Below are 22,435 nucleotides of genomic sequence, written 5' to 3'. Positions count from 1 at the left end.
ACATACTAAGTTATGAAATAAAGAGTTGAAATTATGATATAAAACATTACAATTGTGACATATGTAGTCATAATTATGAGATAAACTCTCAAAATCATGACATACTAAATCATAATTATGACAAGTCGAAATTCTGGCAAAAATGTGAGAATTATTACATACTAAGTCATAATTCTGACAAAAAGTTATAATGATGAAATATTAGGTCCTAATTATGAGACAAAAACCTAAATTCAGATATAATGATATAAAACATAATTATGACTAAGTCATAATTATGAACTAAAAAGTTGAAATTATGATATTGTAAATCATAATTATGAGATAAAAAGGCACAATTATTTCATACTAAGCCATAATTATGAGATTTAATGTCAAAATTATGACATAAAACAACTTTTTGTCATAATTGGGTTTTTTTTATCTCAAAATTATGACTTAATATATCACAATTTTTTATGTCATAATTATAAGTCACCAAAGCATGAGTTTTTAAAGTGGCAGAAAAGGGCTTTCATAACCTTGCAATGTGTTGAACAACACTCAGAACCCAGATGCCCAACTTCAAAACAAATGAGGACGAACCTCAAACCTCTATAATATCAGAGAAAATATATGCTGCATCCCTGCTCTTGTTAGCTTTTCCCAGAATTCCACCTGTTTTTAATAGCTCAATAAGATGGCTTTATTACTTTGTTCTTTTGGACACACCTGTTGATCTTTGGCTCCATGCGGGAGTCCTCATCCCTTAAGTGTTCATTTCCAGTTGCATCACCCCAGCGGCTTTTTCCTTAAAAACAATTTACTGTCCCCAATGGCTTCACAGAACAAAACAAGACACTGAGCCGTAACGGCGCTCGGTTGCTTTATGGCCAATTATAGTTCATTTTTGCATCTATAAACAGCGAGTGTTACATGAGTTCAAATGCAGAGAAATGTGAGGCCTGGAAATGAGTTGCATGGAAATGTCGTGAAGTGCATGTGACTTTTGAATCCATGCAAACAGATCAGAAAGAAAGGGATTTTTCCATTATTTCATCATGCATTTTGTTTTGATAATCTGGAATAACAATGATTTTTTAACAGAATTATTTTGTCTAAAAAAAACTGATTTCATTTTTTTCAGTTTGTCATGAGCTTTTAGGTCTTGTAGACTCCTTTGCTAATTGCCCAAACTGTTTTCTGTTATGAAATATTATGAATATGTTTGGAATAGAATACTAGCGTACTTCTTATCGCACACTGTGCAGTGCACTTAAATACTGTAAGTCATAATTATCAGATAATAATTTGAAATTGACGTACTAAGTCATAATTATGAGATGAAATGTTGAAATCATGACAAACTCAAAATCAAGTCATAATGAGATTTTAAAAATGGCTATGGAATTATGATATAAAATATTACAATTGTGTGATAAAAAAAATCGAAAACATGACACTAAATCATAATTGTGGAACGTTATAATTATTACATACTAAGTTGTAATTATGACATAAGTCGTGAAGTCATGAAGTCATGAAGTCATGATGATGGCATGTTGAAATTCTGACATAAAATTATAAGTATTACATATTAAGTCGTAATTATGAGATAAACAGTCATAATTAGGACTGTTTATCTCATAATTACGACATAGTAATAATTATGAAATAAAATGTCAAAATGATGGCACATTAAGTCATAAAGGCATTTAAAAAGTTGAAATTATGATACAAATTTTATAATTATGTATAATTATGAGATAAACAAATAAATATGAGATAAAGTGAAAATTATAGCAAAAATTATAACAGATAAAGATGAAATTATGATATAAAGTGTTATAATTATGACATCTATGTTATTATTATGATATACTAAGTCGTAATTATGAAATACAATGTCCAAAATTATGGCATAATAAGTCATAATGAGACTAAAAAAAGTCCAATTATGAATACATAATTGTGACTAAAGGCTGGAATACACTACATGACTTTTGCCCCAGTTTTCCCCCCCATTTACAGTCTGGAGAAGTTGACGGTGGTTGCTGACACTCAGAGCCTTTCTGCAGGTTTGAGTTGATTTGAGTGCTGCTGGATATTTTTGTGAAAAGCGTGATACATTTGACTGCAGGCTCCTGTAATCTGCATCTTTGCTCTGTTTACTCAAGGTTTCTGTTCTTTTCAGGCCCGAGGCGTCTGCTGTTACTGCGCTTATAAAAGACAAAGATATCCAGCAAGCCTATTAGGGAGAAAACAGGCCCGTTTCAGAGTGACATACATCTGCCATCCAAACGTCTGATTTATTGAGCTGTCAGAGGTGAGCAGGCCTGGATCTGGTGCTCAGCAGACTGAAAGAAGGTTTTTGCTCATGGCCGCAGAATCTCAATGAGACCGTGTTTAGATCTGAGGGTCGAGGCCACAGGTGCCGCTTCTGATGCTCCTTTGATTTAGAGTTTACAGGACCTTTGTTTAATAGAGATCAAACTTGCTAATAGAAAACTATTGATATTTGTGTGGTGTAACTATTGATACCTCTGCAGTTTAATATTTACATTAATTTATCTAATCCCTTGTGAAAAAGAATGAATTTGAGAAATGAATGTAATGTTTTTGGACTAGGGTTATTATAGTTACCTAAAGTTAAAACTATAAAAAAGTGTTCAGTACTTGAAATGGAAATAAAATGAAATAATTAATTAATTATTAAATAATAAAAAATAGCACAAAAAAAAATAATAAAAGTGACAAAAGCATTTTTCATCATCAAAATCGCTAAAGCTTAACTAAAATAAAAAAAATGAAATCAGAATATATGAAAATAAAACATTTTTTTTTTATATACTAAGAAGTGGTCCAAGTACTGAGCCTTGAGGAACCCCAGTAGCAAGTTGTTGTGACTTAGAAATTAGAAAGCATATGAATGTACATTCAATTTTATTTAATTGTTTAAATGTAATTTAAATGTAATATCAAATAACACACAACAGTCAAATTATACTTAAGTACTTTACATGTGTTTTAGTATGTTAGTTAAAATATTTTTTGTCAAAAGTAAAATGTCAAATAACACATCATAGTTAGAAATTATAATCAAGTCTATAAATGTACTTTAAGTTAAAATCTTTAATTTGCAGTTTTTAAAAGTATACTTAAGGGTGTTAAGAAAATAATATTTTTAAGTGCACTTATGTTTATTTAATTAATATATTATCTGCAAGTACAGTTATATATATATATATATTATATATATATATATATATCATATATATATATATATATATATATACTTACTTTTAAGAATTGAAGTACACATTTAGTACAATTAAGTGCACTTTTTTTCCCAAGGGATGCAAACCTTCATAGCACTGTTGCAAAATATACTGACCATAAATGCATTGTTATCAGATTTTAAGGAATTTTAAAACATAATCTTCTGATCAACTGTTTTGTAATGTGGGTTCTTTCCTCATTGAAGTGTATCTGCATGACATATAGGAGGAGACATATAAGGACTTTGTCCACAGAGACACACTGCAGCTGTGTCAGGAAATCTCCAACCATTACATAATAAGACACACAGCCGAGAAGCTCTACTGGACAGTAAACCTCAGACGAAGGAAAGCAGATATTAGCGGATGGACAGTCGTCCCGGTCGTGGGAGTTGATAATTGATGGTTCAGGGGGGGAAAAGAGGGTTCTTTGGTCTCTTCTGTCTCCAGCATGTTTGGCGGGACTTCTTTAAAGTTGGCAGCATCTCATTCTGATTGTCGTCCTGCTGGGATAATAGTCACATCACTGATGGACTCAGGCTCACATTGAACGGCTACTTACAGATTGGTTTGAGTGCTTTTATATGATGCTTATTTGCATTGAGTGAACATGCATGGATTATTCACCTTTTAAGCATGCTTTATTTAGTTTCTTTGGCTATTTTCAGACATTCACACTCCAGAAACTGTATATGCTAATTATTAAAACCAATTTGCATCATTGTGATGATTAAATATAGCAAAAAACCCTGTAAAGCAAAAAATAAATAAATAAATAAAAAAAATTCAACTTATAAACTTAGATTCAGTTGCTGCCTTAAATTTTTTAAGTATAATCAAATTAAATCAATATATTAAATATATATGTATTACTGAAATCTATTAAATTATATTACTTTAAAAATATTATTATTGTATAAATTATTTATACTAAAAATAATAATACCTAAATTATATTAAACTGGTTTTAAAAAATCCTGTGTGAATCTTGTATACCTTAAAAAAACTGAGTTGAAATTGGTTAAATTACTTTGATGAGTTAAAATAATGGAAAATCTTTTTTTAAAACAAACAAACTTCAAAACTAGTTCAAAATATTAATTAAAACAATAATAATACCTCAATGATACTATAATTACATTAAAAATTTTTTATTATAGTTTAAATTTATATCAATATGCAATTATCTCACATTATCTGAACATCTCTGTGTGTTTTATCCAATTGAGTTCTTCTTTTCTATGTAATCTTCATAATTATTTCTATTGACTTTGAAATATGGTTAAATAGTCTTTTCATTTTAATTTACTTTTTGTATAAAACACTATATATTTCAGAAATCGTATGTTAGTATGCAATGTGTGTTGTTTTTGAACTCTTTTTCTGTGCTGTAGAGAGCAGTGGGCGGGGTCTTGAGGGGGCGTGGCTGTGGATAATGAGGGAACCAATCACTGAGCCTCGCTGACCAATGACAGAGATGTTCTCGTTATTAATCTCAATCACTGGCAGGTGTATAAAGACTCTTGAGTGGGTTTAGGTGGTTGACTGGGAAATGCTGCATGAAATGCTGGTGGATTGAGTAGCTTGGTGCTTCACTGCTGCATTTCCACCTTTTATATTGCATTGTGATGTTGTGTTTTTAAATATAATCATGCTTTTTTTTTTCTGTCTGTATTTTCACATCTGTCCTTAAAAAACATCCATTTGAGGAGGAACAGGCCATTTGACTGACGTGTAAACTGACCCCGCACTTATAGTTTTATTTTCATATTGGTATTTCAGTGCTAAATTTAACTGAAATACATATGATGGCGTAATAATAGAAATGTCAAATCAGTGCACAATAGTGTCAGCCCTCGAATGGTTGCAGAGAAAAAGCTCAAAGAAATTGGGGGCATACATTTATGATCAGAGTTTCTGGCCATTAAAAGCACAAATGTTCAGAGAGTTGATGTCATTAAGTGTTTAGTCCTTTCTGGAAAGTGTCTGTTGCATCAGACCAGGTGGACGCTTAGTTAACTGAACAGATCATATTGAGTAAATGTGCTTGTGCTTGTCTGTCCTGAACTGCCCTCTCACGACTTTCATGGTTCCTGCGATGGGGACACACCGGGACCCAGCTGCCCGCTTCATTCCACATGGACAAAGTGTGACAACGTGTGCTCAAGTCCAAGCTGTTGTGTGTCCTTGAATCAAACTAAAGGATGGTAGAGAGAGTGGATGTGTTCAAGTCTGTCAGCTGCTTAAACACACTCACACACCACATTCAAAATCGGCTACGAAAGAAACGCATCAAAGATCCTGCCTGATAATAGAGCCAGAAATCTGTGCCTGACTTTATATAAACCTGTTTTCAATTGGTTTCTGAACATGCACAAAGCTTCACGCTGTCCCTGTATGTTCTGTCTCTTCAGAAAGACTTCATGACAAGATGCAACATGAGGGAAATTGCTGTAGTTGCAGGCGGCATAAGAATTACTCTCATCAAAGGCAAATTGCCCAGTACCTTCAGTCATGTCGCAGCCGACTTGTATGAGATGAGTGCATGATGAATGTTGTAATTATCCAGGCAGGGAACTCAAAATTTTCTTTGAGTTCAGGTTGAGGGTTGTCAGTTAAATGAATCACGACGGAAGCTATTAGCTAGTAATGGTGAATGCTGACTGTACAGATATATGTTGTTTCACCATTTTGAGTGCTTGTTGTCGAAGAGAGAAGAAGGGTGACGGACAGGGAAAAATAGTAGAAGCAGGTCACATTCTCAAAAAAATTTCAGAATATTGCTGAAAAAGTTCAGGTTATTTTCCATATATGATGTAATGAATAACGGAGTAACCCGAAACTTTTCGTATTATTTTAGATTATTGCAAACCATACCTGAAATATGTTCCGGTCTCTTTATTGTTTTAATACTGATGAATAAATGGCCATACAGCTCATGGAAAACCCAAAACTTCTATCTGCAAAAACAATATATGTCCGGAAAACCAGTGCATCCACATTCAAAAATGTTTTGAAAAAAGCTCATGCATTCAAAAAATCGGCAATTGATGATGTGAAATGTACAGGTCCTTCTCAAAAAACTTAGCATATATTCGTATCCTATATTCATATTATTTCGACCATGTTTTGCGAAATATATTTTCGGACTGCGTGGGTTTTTTTTGTTTGTTTTGTAGGTTTTTTTTTTTACATTTTTAGATGCATGTTATTTTAACGTTTTAGACGGCATGTTTTTTTGACATGTTTTGGATAGCTTTTTTCAAAATGTTTTTAAATGCATATTTTTTTCAACCATGTTTTCTGGATGGCATGTGTTTTTTTTTTTTTTACATTTTTAGAGGCATTAGAGCATATATTAATTAAACGTTTTTTTGAATTGCTGTTTTTTTTTGGACACATTGATGCATATGCTTCTTTCAACACAAAGTTTTTGGTAAATGTAATTAGACATGGTTTTCTTTACACATTTTGGAAGATGAGGACATAGGTCCTGGTATTTTTTGGCAAGAGGCAATAAGTTATTTTCCATTCTTTTGGATGCATATATGTTTTTTTTTTTTGTCAGCATGTTTTTTGATGTACTAATTCTGTTAACTTTAGGATGCAATATATGTAAATTGGAGTTGAGTTTTTACAGCTACATTCTGTCTGTTGACTTAGGTGTGAACTTATTTAAATGATGAATGTTTTCCATATGAAATCCATGTTTATGATTACATCACAAGTCATCTCTCTGTGGAAAAAGATGACAAAGGCCAGTTTATTCCACCGTGAGGTGTTTTTTTTTGAAACCCACTTCCATCGGTCCATTCGAGTGTTGCCACATTTTTACCTTTTCTATAAACGTTCGCTCTTATTTTTTTAGAATCAGTCAACGGTCTTGCTAGAGCAGGCAACCTCCATTGTGGCGGATCTACCACCGTCAAATCCTGACTGACGATCAGGACATCTAACTCCAAGAATCAACCTTACTTTAATCAATGTGGTTTCGCTGTGCGTGTGAGCTTCAGGTTCCTATCCGCGTGGGGAATGAGTACGCGGGTATTTATTTTTTTGTGGTCATTTCTCATTTCTGCAGACCTCTGCCCCATTATTGTCAAAAGAAGGGATAGTGCAGTGCACCACCCACAATCAGCTCACCGACGCGCAACTCAACAGCACACCCGCTTAAGATGGTTTTGAAAGCAATTCTTGACGCGAAGCAGTCCATTTATTTGAAATCTGATTTACATGGTCTCCCGCTTCACCACGGAATAAAGGAACAAACACTAAAGAATTCTGTCAGTGGAGGTTTTTCTGAGTTCAAGCCATATGTAGACTGAGCTGAGCCCAGTTACTTGGGGCGCCACAATATCATCATAACACAGAGGCTTGCACTGGTATTTTTTGTTTCTTAGACTCTTTTTTTCTGTGAGAATAAAAACAGAAACATGTTTATCCAGAAATATTTAGACATTTATGTAAAAAAATGAGGGTATTGATTTTCAACATTTTAGACAAACTGCTTAGTCAATTCTGATTGATGGCTATAGACTTTAGGCCAATCTGAAACTTTTCTTTCTTATTTAGACAATTTATTTTACATTTTATTTAGAGATTAGTTTATTTGGAAATTTATCTAGACATTTAGAAATTAATTTGAGAAAGAAAATGTATTTAGACATTTTTAGGGCAAATCTACTAACACGTATGGTTCCAATTGTTTGTTTGTTGTAGAAATGTATTATTTTCGAAAATGTGCAATATTTAGAGAATTTATGTGGATAGTTTGTGTGATTCAGAGGCCTGTATTAAGCCACTATATACATTTGAATTCAAGATTATATACATGCAAATCACTTCATTTGCATTCTCTGGGAAATCGAACCCAAGGACTTGGATGCAAATCTACAAGTCTACAAAAATGTATCTTTGTACTAATAAATACTGTATTCTGCATGCAAAATTCTACACGGATGAATACCAAAAGTCTTACTATGCTATGAATTGCTGTTCACGTTTGAATGCATGTGTGGATCAAGCATTCATACGAATCATCAAGAGCTACTGGGAATCTGACAAATCGCTGGTTTTTTTGAATTACGCTCTTATCTTTTAAAACACTGTGAGCATGGATGCAGCAGGTTCCCAAGTGTGTTTTAGCCGTAAGTGTGAGAATCAAGCAGGATCCACACATGTTCGTCCGACATGCTGAAGGAAGAAGATCCAAGGATCTGGCTGAGTCACAGACGTTTTACATCTGTGCTCAAATAAGACAACTAGAGAGAAAGGGTTTATCGCTACTGATTATTATTGGCTTGAAGTATGCATCAACAACATGCAACAATACTACAGTTTCAAAAAAAAAATCTGCCAGTCAATCAGTGCTGCTTCTGGTACAAAGATACAGCCATGAAAGAGTTAAAGTGAGTCAATTCTCTTGTGATCTAGTGATTAAATATGTCTTTTACCGGAGGGATTGAGTCAGTTTAATTTAATCTTAAAGTGCCCCAGGACAGATTTTTGCTTCATCATCACATCCAGCTCAACGATGTGATATAAACAATTTCTATTTAAATAATTCAGTAAATGCATTTATAAACAAATGTATAAATAAATAACATTTATTTATTAATGTTTATTTATTTATTAATAAATTGTACACATGAATCAGTTCCATAAGTGCTACATCTACAGACAAAATAGCTGCAAGACATCTGAGGTAAAATTAAATGGATAATGTTCATGATCAATTTCTATATAGATTATTTATTTCATTTCAGTTCCATACATTCTACTACATCTACAGACCAAAATAGCTGTGAAACTCAGTCCCAGTTTGCACACAATGCATCTTAAATAATATCTGGATGAAATGCATCCAAAATATATGCTAAGCTTTTGAGATTAATTATAGGCGTAATTTAGTGCAATAATTAGCTCTGTAATTATTAAGATGCATGGTTTAAAAATATGCCAAGCTAATTTTTGTGATGCTATTGGAACACTGCAGACAAATCCAGTACATGTCAAACATGAGTTAAGAGAGAATCTGGAAGCAGAAGTGAAGGTGTGATGACTGTCTTGGGTGAGGGGTGCTCCACAGCTCGCTACGTCATTACAGCCTTTACTCGGTCCAGAAAGCTCCTTTTTGAATCTTCGCAGGCAGGAGCTTCGGCTTCAAGTGAGCATATTGTGTTGGTTCAGTCGCTTTGGACTGACAGGAGATAATCTATGACCCATTACGCGCAGGACTCAAGGGGTTACTTGATTAAGGATCTGTGGTTCTGACAGGCATTTAAACATTTATCTCTGTGAAATTTTGAATTCTGACAAGAGTTTACAGTACACTGAATTATCACTAGATCACTTAAATGGTTGAATGATTGGCACTTTCCAAGAAAATGGACTGAAATAAAAAAATAAAACAAAAACAAAGGTCAAAGGAGATCTTCAAATATTACCTTACATAGATAAACAGCACATAAACATTTAAAAAATTAATTAAATAGGTTTATTTATATATATATATAATATATTTTTATAGAAATATATAATATATATTTTATATATATATATATATATATATATATATATATAAAATAATATATATATGTGTGTGTGTGTGTGTGTGTGTGTGTGTGTGTATATATATATATATATATATATATATGTGTGTATATATATCATACATATTTTATATATAAATAAAATACTATGTAAATGTTTAAATAAAAAAGTAAAAAAAAAATCTAAAAGTTTCTAAACACATTTTTTAATGTCTAAATAAATTTCTATATAAATATATTTCTAAATAAGTACATGAATATTAACATAAAAAATAGAAATTGAAAACTACATTTATACAAATTTCTAAATGAATAAATTTCTACATAATTACCAAATAAATAAATAAAGGTAGGCTTATGGTTTTGGAACACGGCCTAAAATGTCCTCAATTTCTAAACAAAATATCAAAAATAAAGTATAACGACAAAATTTGTAAACAGTTTGAGATTTGGCCTGTGTGTATGTGCACATTATGAAACAATGTATTGTGTAAAAGCGCTGCTACAATAAATTGAATTTGGACAAAAAGGGATGGTTTAATATATTCCAGCGTCTTCTGAAGTCATATTTGCCTTTTTCATCCATATGCATCATATTTGATGTGACGAGATATGATGCATGAGATATATAATGCATGAGAAATGAGATATATGAGATATGTCAAGTCTTCTAAAGTCATTTGTTTATGTGAGTAATAGACTGAAATTAAAAAGTAGTTTTTCGCTGAAATTTGAATTTTTGACTCAACTGTTTGAGTTTTTCTGCTTTCCAGCAATTTACTTTGGGTATATAAACACTAGTTCCACATCAGGACTGGTTTGTTGACTGCTTTAGTTCATCTCTGTTCCCACCATCACTGATCCGTTCTCAGAAAACCAACTGATCCACATCTTCTTGAGTCTCTGAGTTTCTCATATTTTTATAGTAGGCATTCCATCTCAGAGAGCAGCTTCTTTCTTCAAGATTTTCAAGTGGGAGATTATTTTTGATATAAATTGAATTACCCAGCAGTGTCTCCTGTGAAGCAGCAGCCCCATCCACGCCACGTGTGTCATTATGTAGATAAAATCACTAACATCCAAGCAGCAGGTCATCCTGGTTATGGGAAATGCAATAACCTGCAGCGAGAGATTTGTGTCTGGTTTGGAGTGATCAAAGTGACCTGAGACACTAGTGACTTTTGCTCAGGCAGATTTTCAGGGTGTCTTTGTTAATTGGATCATATTTATGGTTATTTGGCAGCTGCTTTTATCCAGAGCAACTTACACTGCATTTGAGGTATACATTTCAAACCCATTGCTAGCGCCATAATCTACTGTTTGAGCTAGAGAAATGCCTATTAAACATTGTTAAAGGTGTCATATGATGCATTTATTTATTTTTTTCTTTCTCTTTGGAGTGTTACAAGCTCTTGGTGCATAAAGAAGATCTGTAAAGTTGCAAAGACTGGAAGTCTCAAATCCAAGAGATATTATTTTAATAAAAGAACACTTTGTCCACTCTGAAACGGCTCGTTTAACACGCCCCCACATCTCTACATCATCACTATGTGGGAAGATTTGCATTAACACCGATGTTCTCAGCCACAGAAAGAAGGTATGACTTTTATTCTTGCTGTTACCGCTGATTACATTGTTGAGACACTATTTCATTACGTGAAAGAAGTTTGATAAAGGCGGCATAGAGGAGAAACAATAATGTACAGTATGTGGGAAATAATACGTAAGCTTGAACCTTAAACCAATATTAAACACATTGCATTACACCAAATACACCAAATAATGTTCTTTTACGGCATCATATGATTGAGAATCTAAATGTTAAGGATATGTATGATGAGTGAAAAACACTAGCAAAAATGGCCTGTTCAAAACTCAGCAGCACCATACTAGTGAGTTATGGCTGGTTGCTTTGCTGGCCCCAAAATCAAAAAAACCCATGATGCATGATGAAGAACTGTGTGATATATGATATGAGATCATGTTATATGAGGACATTATAGATGATAGATGCATGGTGACAAGTGAGCTATGATGCACATGACGAGTGAGAGATGAGGTATGAGATTATAACGCATGCAGTAAATTAGATATTTGATATATGAAATAGGGGAGATATATGAAGGGAGTAAGAGATGCAAATGTATGGTATGAGATGTAATGTATGCGAAATTAGGCATGAGAAAATGAGAGATTTGTAGGATGATGTATGCGATATGTATGAGACATGAGATATTTGATGGTATGATGAGATGATGAATATGAGATTATAATGTAAGGAGGAGATAAGTGAGAAAATGAAATGTGAGATAAGGACGTAAGAGATGCAGGCAGTGTATGAGAAAGGCAGATATTTGATGTGAGAGATATGGACTTATGAGATATCATAAAAAGAGATGTGATGTAAGGAGATATACTGTAAGAAAATGAGATGATAATGTTTGAGAAATAGTGCTTAAAAATTATTATTTTTAAATATGAGATATTTGAAGTGTGAGATATGAGAAATTAAATGGTGTGATATATGAGATGTAAATGTAAGGAGGGGAATGGTGATATTTGATCTCAAGAGAAATGATATCTAATAGATATAATGGACTAGAGATGTGATTTATGATATATAATGTATGAGAAATTAGATATATGACGTATGAGATGATATATCAAATATGAGAGGATTTATGATGTGAGATGTATGAGATATGATGTATGAAACATTAGATAAGGTTTGATGATATCAATAGTGCATTTACCCTGAGATATTTATTTATGAGGATCTTTGCTGATGAGATATGAGAAATGAAATGTGAGATATAGAGAAGTAATGTATGAGGCGAATGAGATATTTGATCTATTGCGGATTGATGTAATGGATATCATGAAAGAGATGTGCTGTATGAGATGTCTGCGGAGAAATTAGATATATGATGTATGACCATATCTACTCAAATATAAGATGAGTTATGCTGTGAGGTGATGTATGAGATGTGTGTGTATGACTAACAATTAGATATGTAGGAAGATAGGGCTGTATGACGACAGCGTATGAAAATATGAAGAAAAGAGATTTTCTATAGATGACTGGGAAAGCTATGATATGATCACTAAACCCATATAGCGCAGTATTTAAAGTGCTGCTGAGCAAAAACCACAATAATTCTAACATGCTGGAAAAATGACGTTATTCTAATAAGAAAATAATTGATAGTAAAATAAAAGTGTTGTGAACATAAATATGTGCATCTCTTTGTAAAAGAGATTTTGGAGCAGATTTTGGTGTGCACATTAGTTTAATAGGCTCAGAATGAGTCAGAATGTGTGTTAATCTGCATACTAACGAACAGTCACTGCAGGCTCATCAAGCATGACTCAGGGATTTAAACATCCATAATAGACCTTTATAAACCCTTACAAGCACTCTGTCTTTCAGCTTCTTCTGTAAATTGTATAGATGTATTTTTATTTTTATACACCCAAAGAAAAGCCCCCATTAACACGTTCCCTTAGGCAACGGATCCTTTATATCCAACCTGACGGAGAAGAAAACAAACCCGTTTTTTTACCACCGAGAATTTTGTCATCAATTAGTGCATCTCTTTTCTCCCTCCTGGCTGAGAAAAGGGGAGGTGATTGTGAATGGACCCATAGCAGCATCGCCGCCTCAGATGGCTGTTTCCGTAGCAACACGCCGGAGGGCGAGGTATAAAAACACAGACAGTTTCTCAAGTGAGACTCAGAAACTCTGAGCTGCCTGCGAAAACCACAACAAACTAACTCCAGATCATGATGCTGAGGCGAGGACTTGTCAGGGATCTGGCACCAAAACTTTCCTGAAGCCATGCAGAGCGGGAAATCCACTTGGCTCGGTTCGGCCTGGACGCTTGGACGGCGCATCATCAAGGGGAAAGCCGAAAACGGGCGTACGCTTCTAATGCACCCCGTGTGCCCCAAGAGCACGCAACAAGATCCAAATTCACCCAATTGCTTCGGGAAAAGGTGCAGATTGTCCGCCCGGATGACCATGGACGCACGGCCTTGAGTCTCGCATGTGAACACGGACACTTAGATTCTGTGAAGCTCCTGGTGCAATTCAACGCTGATCCAGAGCTCACGGACACGTGGGGAAACAGTGCCCTCATGTACGCCGCATGCGGAGGACACAGCCAAGGGTTTTGGAGTTCCTAATCCGGGCGTTCAAGGGGCTCGGTTTGCGACTGGATCGAAAATCACGCCGGCCACTGGGCCATCAAGTTGCTGATTTCTTCGGGCACAACCAGTGCGTTCAAACCCTCAACGCTTGCAGAAAGAAGACGGTGAGTCCAACGAACAGCACTGGAGGACCCGCCGAAGAACTGCGGAGGCCCAATCGCCTCCCGAAGCAGGTTTGGAGAGGTTCTCCAAAAAAACCAAACAAACACGAGGAAATCCTCCCAGCCTTGTTTCAGAGACACTGCGTGTCTGCGACGCAACGGCCTGCGATACCGCTTCAGACGCCAGACGCCAACCAAAGCCCATCAATCCAACGACGGACCGGATCTACTGTTCGCTTCGAAACAGATCCAAAACTTGGTGTTGAAAGAAACTGGAAGCACTATAAGTGCAAAAACGAGACGGATGGCGACGCGCCGTTTTGGGGGGAAAACCCACTCATTTAATCTTGACCTCAGAACGGGAAAGGGAAAACAATCCTATCAGGGCGACGTGCACGAAATCAACAGATCTGCAAGCAAATCAAAAGAGCGTCCTGCAAGACGAAAAACCTCTTGTGGGGGAAATCAAAAGCACGACTGGCGCTGACGACTTTGAGATCAGAAAGATGTGCAAAAGTGCGGCAGCATTCCCAAAACGACCAGGCGAGCAAACTTCTGTTCAATCGTGAAGAACTCGAACCTGAAAGGATCAACCTCCTCTTCGGGCTCTCTGGATTGGGGAACAGACTCCTGCGCAGATTCACGGCTCCTGAATTCATGCGCACATCACAGACTCCCCCAGAGACCCCGGGACACGGTAAGGGAAGATGTCCGGTCCGAGACCTTCCCGTTCTCACACACACACATGATAGTGAACAGCCACCCGAGTGTGGGACAGCATCAGCGTGGTGAGATGCGAGTTTGAGAGAAATCCTGCTCTTAAATGTTTAGATTAAAACACTCAAAGGGCATTTAAGAATGTTTATGACTATGGCAGAGAATTATAAATAGCCGTGTACTTTTGTATGCAAGAACTCGAGCTCTCTTGAGACTTTTAACTGGTTTCTGCTCCAAGTAGTCTCTTTTAACAGCCTCCATAGATTATTAACGTTCTTCGGCTAATTTAATTATTGCAGACATATTATGCACTGCTCAAGAGTGTCTGTCATTAAGTACTTACATGCTTAATCATGCATGCATGTTATAACCTATTTTTAAAGCTTTTTTTTTTTTTTGGAGCAAGTCAAATGTTAGTGATTTGTATGCATTAAAATACAGTTTTGTATATCTATGCATACTATAATGTAAATAGTTTGTATTCTGCACTCTTTTATAAACAGATATACTGAAAACTCAAGGCATTGTGTGAAAGAGTTAAATATATGAATAAAGACCTTGTGTATGCTTAAAGCATTCTCTGTATAAGAAATAAACTTGATATCAGTGTTTTTGTTTTATATGCATGATTTATTCTTTAAAAAAATTAAATGTATAGTCCTCTCATCAACAACCAACATACAACAAGCACACGACGCATGTTTGTGGGAAAGAAGGTTGATTATGAGTCTGTGTGCTCAGCTGCGTCATGTACACAAACCAGAGCTGTGGGAAACTAACAGGGCTCGTTTACACCAGATGCTCCTGCACTCAAACACAGATGGAGTGGACTTATAAACAAACGCAGGAGTTCGGAAACACTTTAAACTTAAGACACAGATTTGTGAGGAACAGCCTGTCGTTATTCAATTCCTTCCCAATTTTCATTTCTCTTTTCAAACTTGCACTTGAAGTTTGGTTTTGACAAAATTAAATAAAATTTTTGTCTGTTCCTCACAAAAAGACTTCAAAGTCTCTTGAATAATTAGTCATTTGAACTGTTGTGTTTTGTTTTTGTTTTTGTCGTGTCCTCTACACTGAAAAATTTTTTAATAAAACAAAAAATTATTGAAGTGTTCCTGCGAGAAAATAATATTTCAGTTTTTATTTTTTAAAAGTTAAAATTTAATTCAATGTTATTTTTGCCTTTATTTTTGTAATTGTTTGTGAAATTTAAGAGTTAAAATTGTTTCTACACCACTGTATAAACTTGAAATTTAATAAATAAAATTATGAAAATAAAAAAAGGTAATTGCGACTTTTTATCACAATTTCAGACTTTGTTTCATGCAATTATGAGACAAAAAAAGTGAAATATAAACAGAATTGTGAGAAAAAAAGTAAAAATTCTGAGTTTACATTACAATTCTGACTTCTTTGTCTGAATTCAGGATAAAAAATAAAAAAGGTAACTGCACAATCAGACTTTGGTTTTCTCTCAATTATGAGAAAAAAAAATCAGAATTGCAAGACATGAACAGATAATGAGGGAAAAAAATCTGAATTTTGAGTTTGTACAATTTAGAACTTTTTTTCCATAGAAAGATTTATATCTTGCAATTCGAGTTCATCCAAATTTTGAGTTTATTCGTAATTCTGGGTTTTATTCACACAATTCAGACTTTTTTCCCCTCATAATTATGATTTATAAACTTGCAATTATGATTTTATATCTTGTAATTCCGAGTTTATTTCTCACAATTTAAAAAAAAATAAAAAATCTGAATTGTAACCTTTTAGTTTTTTTATTCTGTGGCAAAAACAACAACAAACAAACAAACAACAAACACACCCCACACACACACACACAAAAAAACATTGTAACATATAACCGATTGAACCCGTGGGGAAAACAAGCTTCCACAGGAAAGAGCTGCATACAGATTCTTCAAAATGGCCATGTTACACAGAAAAATTTACGGGATACAGGGTTTTGGAACAATAAATGATCTTCATTTTTGCATAAAGACCAACAATTAAAAAAAGCAGTGCAGATTTAAATACTTTCCAGTGTGAACGGCCCAAGACACAAATCAGCACTCTCTCCTTTAATCTGTCCGTATGATCATTTAGGAAACTCACAGTACAAACAGGTAGGATCTGAAAATAGCACAATGAACGCTTGATCCAAAAGTAAAAACCACACACACACACACCAATAAACAGACTTTTCCTTTTCCCCGCCATCATTAAAAATGCAAATACGTTCGTTTCTCACTCTGATTAATGTACATTATTTGTTCTTCTGATGCCTGACAGTGAATCAATTTGTTAAGAAATCAGGAATTCTTTCTCAAGCTCAGTGCAATATTTTACAAACGCTTTACAAACCACTCGCCAGCAACCCTTTCCCCACAGCATTGCTCGTCGTCCATTGAAAAATATAATAAATAGTTCATTACATATATACAGTTGGATACAAGGCTCATAAAAAAGTTTCAACAACTGACATCTTTTCACCAGCCTGTTCTGAGAAACGCTTTGGTTTCCTCAGATTAGATTCAAGCCACTAGTTTATCCATGCAAGCCAGTCTTACACGAGCTGTGAACCACCAGGCCAATATGTCTCCTGTGTATTAAATCTCGAATCGCCGCATGATTCTGGATTAAATATTGCCGTTTAAAATGGTAAAATGGGAGGTGAAAGTGCCACACTGTCATTGGTTGATGAAAGTAAAGATTCATGCTATGACCAACAATACATGGTGTAAATAATCTTGACATCAATGGGTAACACAACAATTATTTTTTTGAAATTGTAAAAAAAAATTGAAAAACCAAAGATTGTTGGAGTGTGTTTTGTTTAACTTAGAAAATACTGTTTCAGATTTCAGTCTTTCGACTTCATATTTAATAATTCAATGTTACTTGCCATTTCTTTGTGTATTTAATTGTGAAATTTATTAGCAATTTCTGATGTTTGACATCATAATTTTTGATCTTTCGATGGAAACCTCAAACCACAAAGGTGTAGATGTCCACTCAAATTACAAAAAATAGATTAAAACCTGATTGGGATTGAGCTACTACTTTTGAACTTCTTTTATGGTTGGAATTAAATGGTGTATGCTTACTTTTTTTTTTGTCCATTTTACTTTTAAATTAAATGTATGTAATTTGATACATTAAAATTTGTACTGATTAGCCAGATTTGAAGCTGTTGGCATTTTTTGGTTTAATTTACTTAAATTTTTAATTTTATTTAATTTTAAGTTAATTTGTAACCTGATTGGATGAGCCACATTTAAACCAGTGTGAATTTTTTTAAGTATTTTATTTTTATTCTAAAATGTACCTTAATATAATTTTAATATTAATTCCAGTTAACAAGATTAATATCTGGGCTAAAGGAGCCACATTTGAAGCTCTTAAATTTAGCCAGTATAAACTTGTGATGCACACATCATGAAATTACATATAATCGCATTGAAATATATAATTCCAGTTTGTAGATTAATAAATATTAAGGGGACGCCTTTACAATGCATATTAATGCATTAACCAACATTTGTTACAGTAAACGTTGTTAACAGTAAGTTAATACAACTGCTCGTTGTTAGTTCATATTAGCTCAGGTCCATTAAATAATATTAACAGATACAATTTTAATTTAAATAATTTTAATTTATTATTTTTTGTTGTTATTAATGTATTAGTAAAATGTTGGAATTAACATCAACTAAGATTAATAAATGCTTAAGCTGTTAACTAATGGAACCTTATTGTATAATTGTTAACAATTATAAAGTTGTGTCAGCTGTACCAACCAACAAGAACAACAGTGAGATCATCATGTGAAAGCATTATAAAAATTAGCTAAAATATTTGATCAATGAACTCAAGGAACCATGGTTTGTTCAGGGTTTTTTCTGCGGTCACAGACTTCGTTGTGAGTCATGATACACGCTATTCGCGAACAGAACATAAAACCCAGTGGCATTTCAGCCAGACGCACTTCTCTGTTTCAACCGCCTGTTAAGCACCAGTAAGACGCCCCTCGGTAGAAGAAAAAATGGCTTTATAGAGTTCATTTACTCATAAAAAACACCACCTCATTCCTGATTGCTCGTGGTCATCTTCACGAGGTGCGTCTCAGCTCCTGGCTGATCTCCGGTGGATGCAGGGGCTTCAGCAGCGGACATGCGCTTGGCGGTACTGCTCCACCAGGGGCCACCAGGCACTGCGGAGAGCTGAGCCTGCAGGAGGAAGGGGTGCTCCAGGAGGTCGTGGTGGCACTGGCCCGCCTCCAGCGGATCCCGCGGTCAGCATGCGCCTCAGGAAGTCCTCAGCACCGGGGACACCTTGCATGATGAAAAACAGACGAGACAAAATAACACATGAATGACCTGCAAATGCACAAATTCTGGATGTTGGAATGATGTTTTTTAACAGATATGAACACCAGTTTAAACACATACATATCAGTTTGTACACAATGAGACTTTACATTATTTTTATATTATATGGTGTGTAATATTTCTTTTTTTATTTTACTTTTTGATTGTTTTCACATCAAAAGCAGTTTTTTACGGCTTGAGTAACCGTTGAATATGCTATGGTTTTCAGTAGACTTAGTTTAATTATTATTAGTGTTATTTGGCTCATTGGATTCTGTTTTGGCTACTTATTTTTCACATTTTCTCTTTTGGAAATTCATGACATTAGGTTTAGCCTACTGTTAAGGAATGTTTTGGTTAATTTAGTATACTGTGTATATATACAGCTCTTTGAGATACAGGCTTATTTATTCATGCCATAAATTTGTTTGGTTTATGTTTTGTTTTGTTTTGCTTTTGTTTGGTTTGTTGTTTGTAGTTGTATTTTATGTTATTTGATTTATTTTATTTATTTTATTTAATTTATTTATTTATTTTTTTTTTATTTATTTTTTTATTTTTTTTTATTTATTTTATTTTTATTTGGGGTTGGGACCAGCCCTTTTAAATTGAAAAGAATTTTTATTTTTCAATTTTTTATTTTTGAAATTTTAGGATCTGTCTAGTCAGTCTTCTTCACAGTCTATCTATCTAGTCGGGGTTGGACCAGAAGTTTAATTAAATAATAAATTTTAAATTTTTCACATATTTTATTTACTTTTTTTTTATTTTTTATTTTTTAAATTCCGTTGGGACGGACCATTTTGAATAATGAAAGTTTTTGTCCATTTTTCCTTTTTGTATTTTCATGACATTGGGACTTGCGAAAAGGAAATGTTTTTTTTCATTTATTATTATTTATGTATTATTTAGATAGAATTCACTGGTCTTTTGTATTTTTTGAAAGAATTCAAAACTGTCTTATTCTGTTTTTCTCTCTGGATTACTGGAGAGGTTTTCCTCTACCTGATGAATTTCGAGGGGGGCGCCGCTCTCTCTCAGACGCTTCCTGGCAGCCCCGGCCCACTGAAAAAGGGCTCTCCGTCCACCATCTCCCCCAGCATGATCCCGAGACCACACGCCACCGCAGATGCAGCAGCAGGCCTGGTTTAAACAGCACCCAAATGGCGCTGCTTCATGTGGTTTGTTTTGGGGTTTCCTTCCCCTTAACGGTATTTAGATGACCTCCGGGGCCATCCAGTACGGGGCCCCCACCAAACTTTCCCTTCGGATATCTTTTCGACTGAGCAAGCCAAAATCTGACAGCTTGATCTGAGTCCAAACATTGGACGGGTAAAGTTCGTGGGGTTAAGACAAAAAGTCTCTTCTGCTCACCAAAACTGCTTTCTTTGAATAATAATACAGTAAAAACATTTAAATTCGAAAATTTTACCATTTAAAATAACTGTTTTCCCATTGTACACATTTTATAAAGTAATTTTTCTTGTTCCTGCATACTGAGTTTTTTAAAACATTTTACTTTTCCCTTTACGCCATTTTTTGACTTTTTTTTTTTGTATAAACGTTAATTTTTTTATTTCTAGTCAAAACGATTTGATTAAAAAATAAAAATAAAATGTAAAGATAAAAAATTTTAAACTTTTTTTTAACTATACATAAATTTATTTTTACAATAAAATTTAATTTATAAAATCCAAATCTAAGGGCATGAAAATACAAAAAAAGAAAAATTGAAAAAAAAAAAATTTAAAAAGTTAGTCAACAAAAAAAATGGACCTAAAAAATAACTAAAATAAAATAAAAAACATAAAATAAAAATAAAATAAAATAAAATAGAAATAAATCATAGGATAAATTACATTTAAAATATATACTGTTTCTGCTCCGGAAAATTCCATCTGCATCATGTTTGAAAATATTGTGGTGCGTCATATTTTTTATGGAAACTAAGATTTTTTCAGGATTCCTTTGATGAATGGAATGTTCAAATAACAGCGTTTTTATTTGAAAAAGAAATCTATTAGCGTAACTTTAAAAACAGGCCTTTTAATTAACTTTTAATTTGACTCTACTGAAGCATCCGTGCGAAAATGTATTCCTTTCTTTCAGAACAATACAGAAACACAATACATAATGCCAAAAGACACCCAAACTTCGAAATGTCTGTGTGGATCATCTGTCCCCCTGTTCTTGGTTTTAATAGGGTTCGCTAACGCACACGCGTCCGTCCAGTCCAGAGCAAGGAACCATCACAAAGTCGCAATCTTTGATGGCTCTGTGTATACCCCCTAAAGCGAGTGGAGTACGCCATACGACCAGAACTGCAACAGCACAAGCCTCACCAACTGTCTAACTAAAAAATCTGACTCCTCCTAAAAATTCGCTCAGCCTGAACCACCACAGAGACCCACCGCTTACATAACTGGTCCTTCACAGACCAGCTTCCGGCTTGATCTCTAGCTTCTTGTGCTGTTGATATATCAGTGCTGATTATCAGTGTCTTGCATCTCATCGAACCGGGAAGAAACCACTCAGAAAGAGACAAGTCCAACCTCTTGGGACCATGCTTAAAACACTCATGAACAACCTGGCAACTGTCCACCACACTGCAGCATCATAGTGGTGACACACAACGTATTGTTTTAGTTCCTAAACAGCTGTTTTTGTATGAAAATTTTTTAGATGCATACGTAATAATTTAGTCATGCAATATATTTTTTTTGTCAAAACAAAATCTTTAAATCATTTGAAAAAATATTTATTATTGTATTTTGACTCATTAATCGTACTCATATTATTACTGTTATTATTATATAATTAGTTTTGTAGTTCAGGACATTAGTTTGAGTCTGGTTAATAGGAATGTTTTGGTGGATTATTAATTTAGTTTATTTAATAATAATAATTATATTATTCATCTATATAAAGTCAAAGTTAATTTTTTGAGATGCAGGCGTATTCATTTATACATGTCATGCATTGCTTTGAAAACAATTTTTTTTTTTCAATCAGTTGAAATTTTTATTTGTATTTTTGATTTAATAATTTTATTTTATTTTATTGTAACTATAATTTTTCATATTTTTTTCCTTGTTTATTAATGACATTAGGTTTCGGTCTTTATTAAAGGAAAGTTTAATTAGGTTGATTAATTATTAATTTTATTATACTAGACTCTTATACATTTTATTTGGGAGTCAGACCTTGCATTAATATCAATTTGT

At 34.0% G+C, this 22,435-nt stretch overlaps 1 pseudogene; it reads left to right on the top strand.

The window, feature by feature from the left end:
• Positions 1-5,355: 5,355 nt before the first annotated feature.
• On the top strand, positions 5,356-14,910 carry LOC109082800 (annotated as a pseudogene).
• Positions 14,911-22,435: the final 7,525 nt, after the last annotated feature.

The sequence above is a fragment of the Cyprinus carpio genome, chromosome A17 (assembly GCF_018340385.1).
Source record: "Cyprinus carpio isolate SPL01 chromosome A17, ASM1834038v1, whole genome shotgun sequence".
Classification (NCBI taxonomy): Eukaryota; Metazoa; Chordata; class Actinopteri; order Cypriniformes; family Cyprinidae; genus Cyprinus; species Cyprinus carpio.
This window is presented reverse-complemented; position numbering and strand designations above follow the sequence as displayed.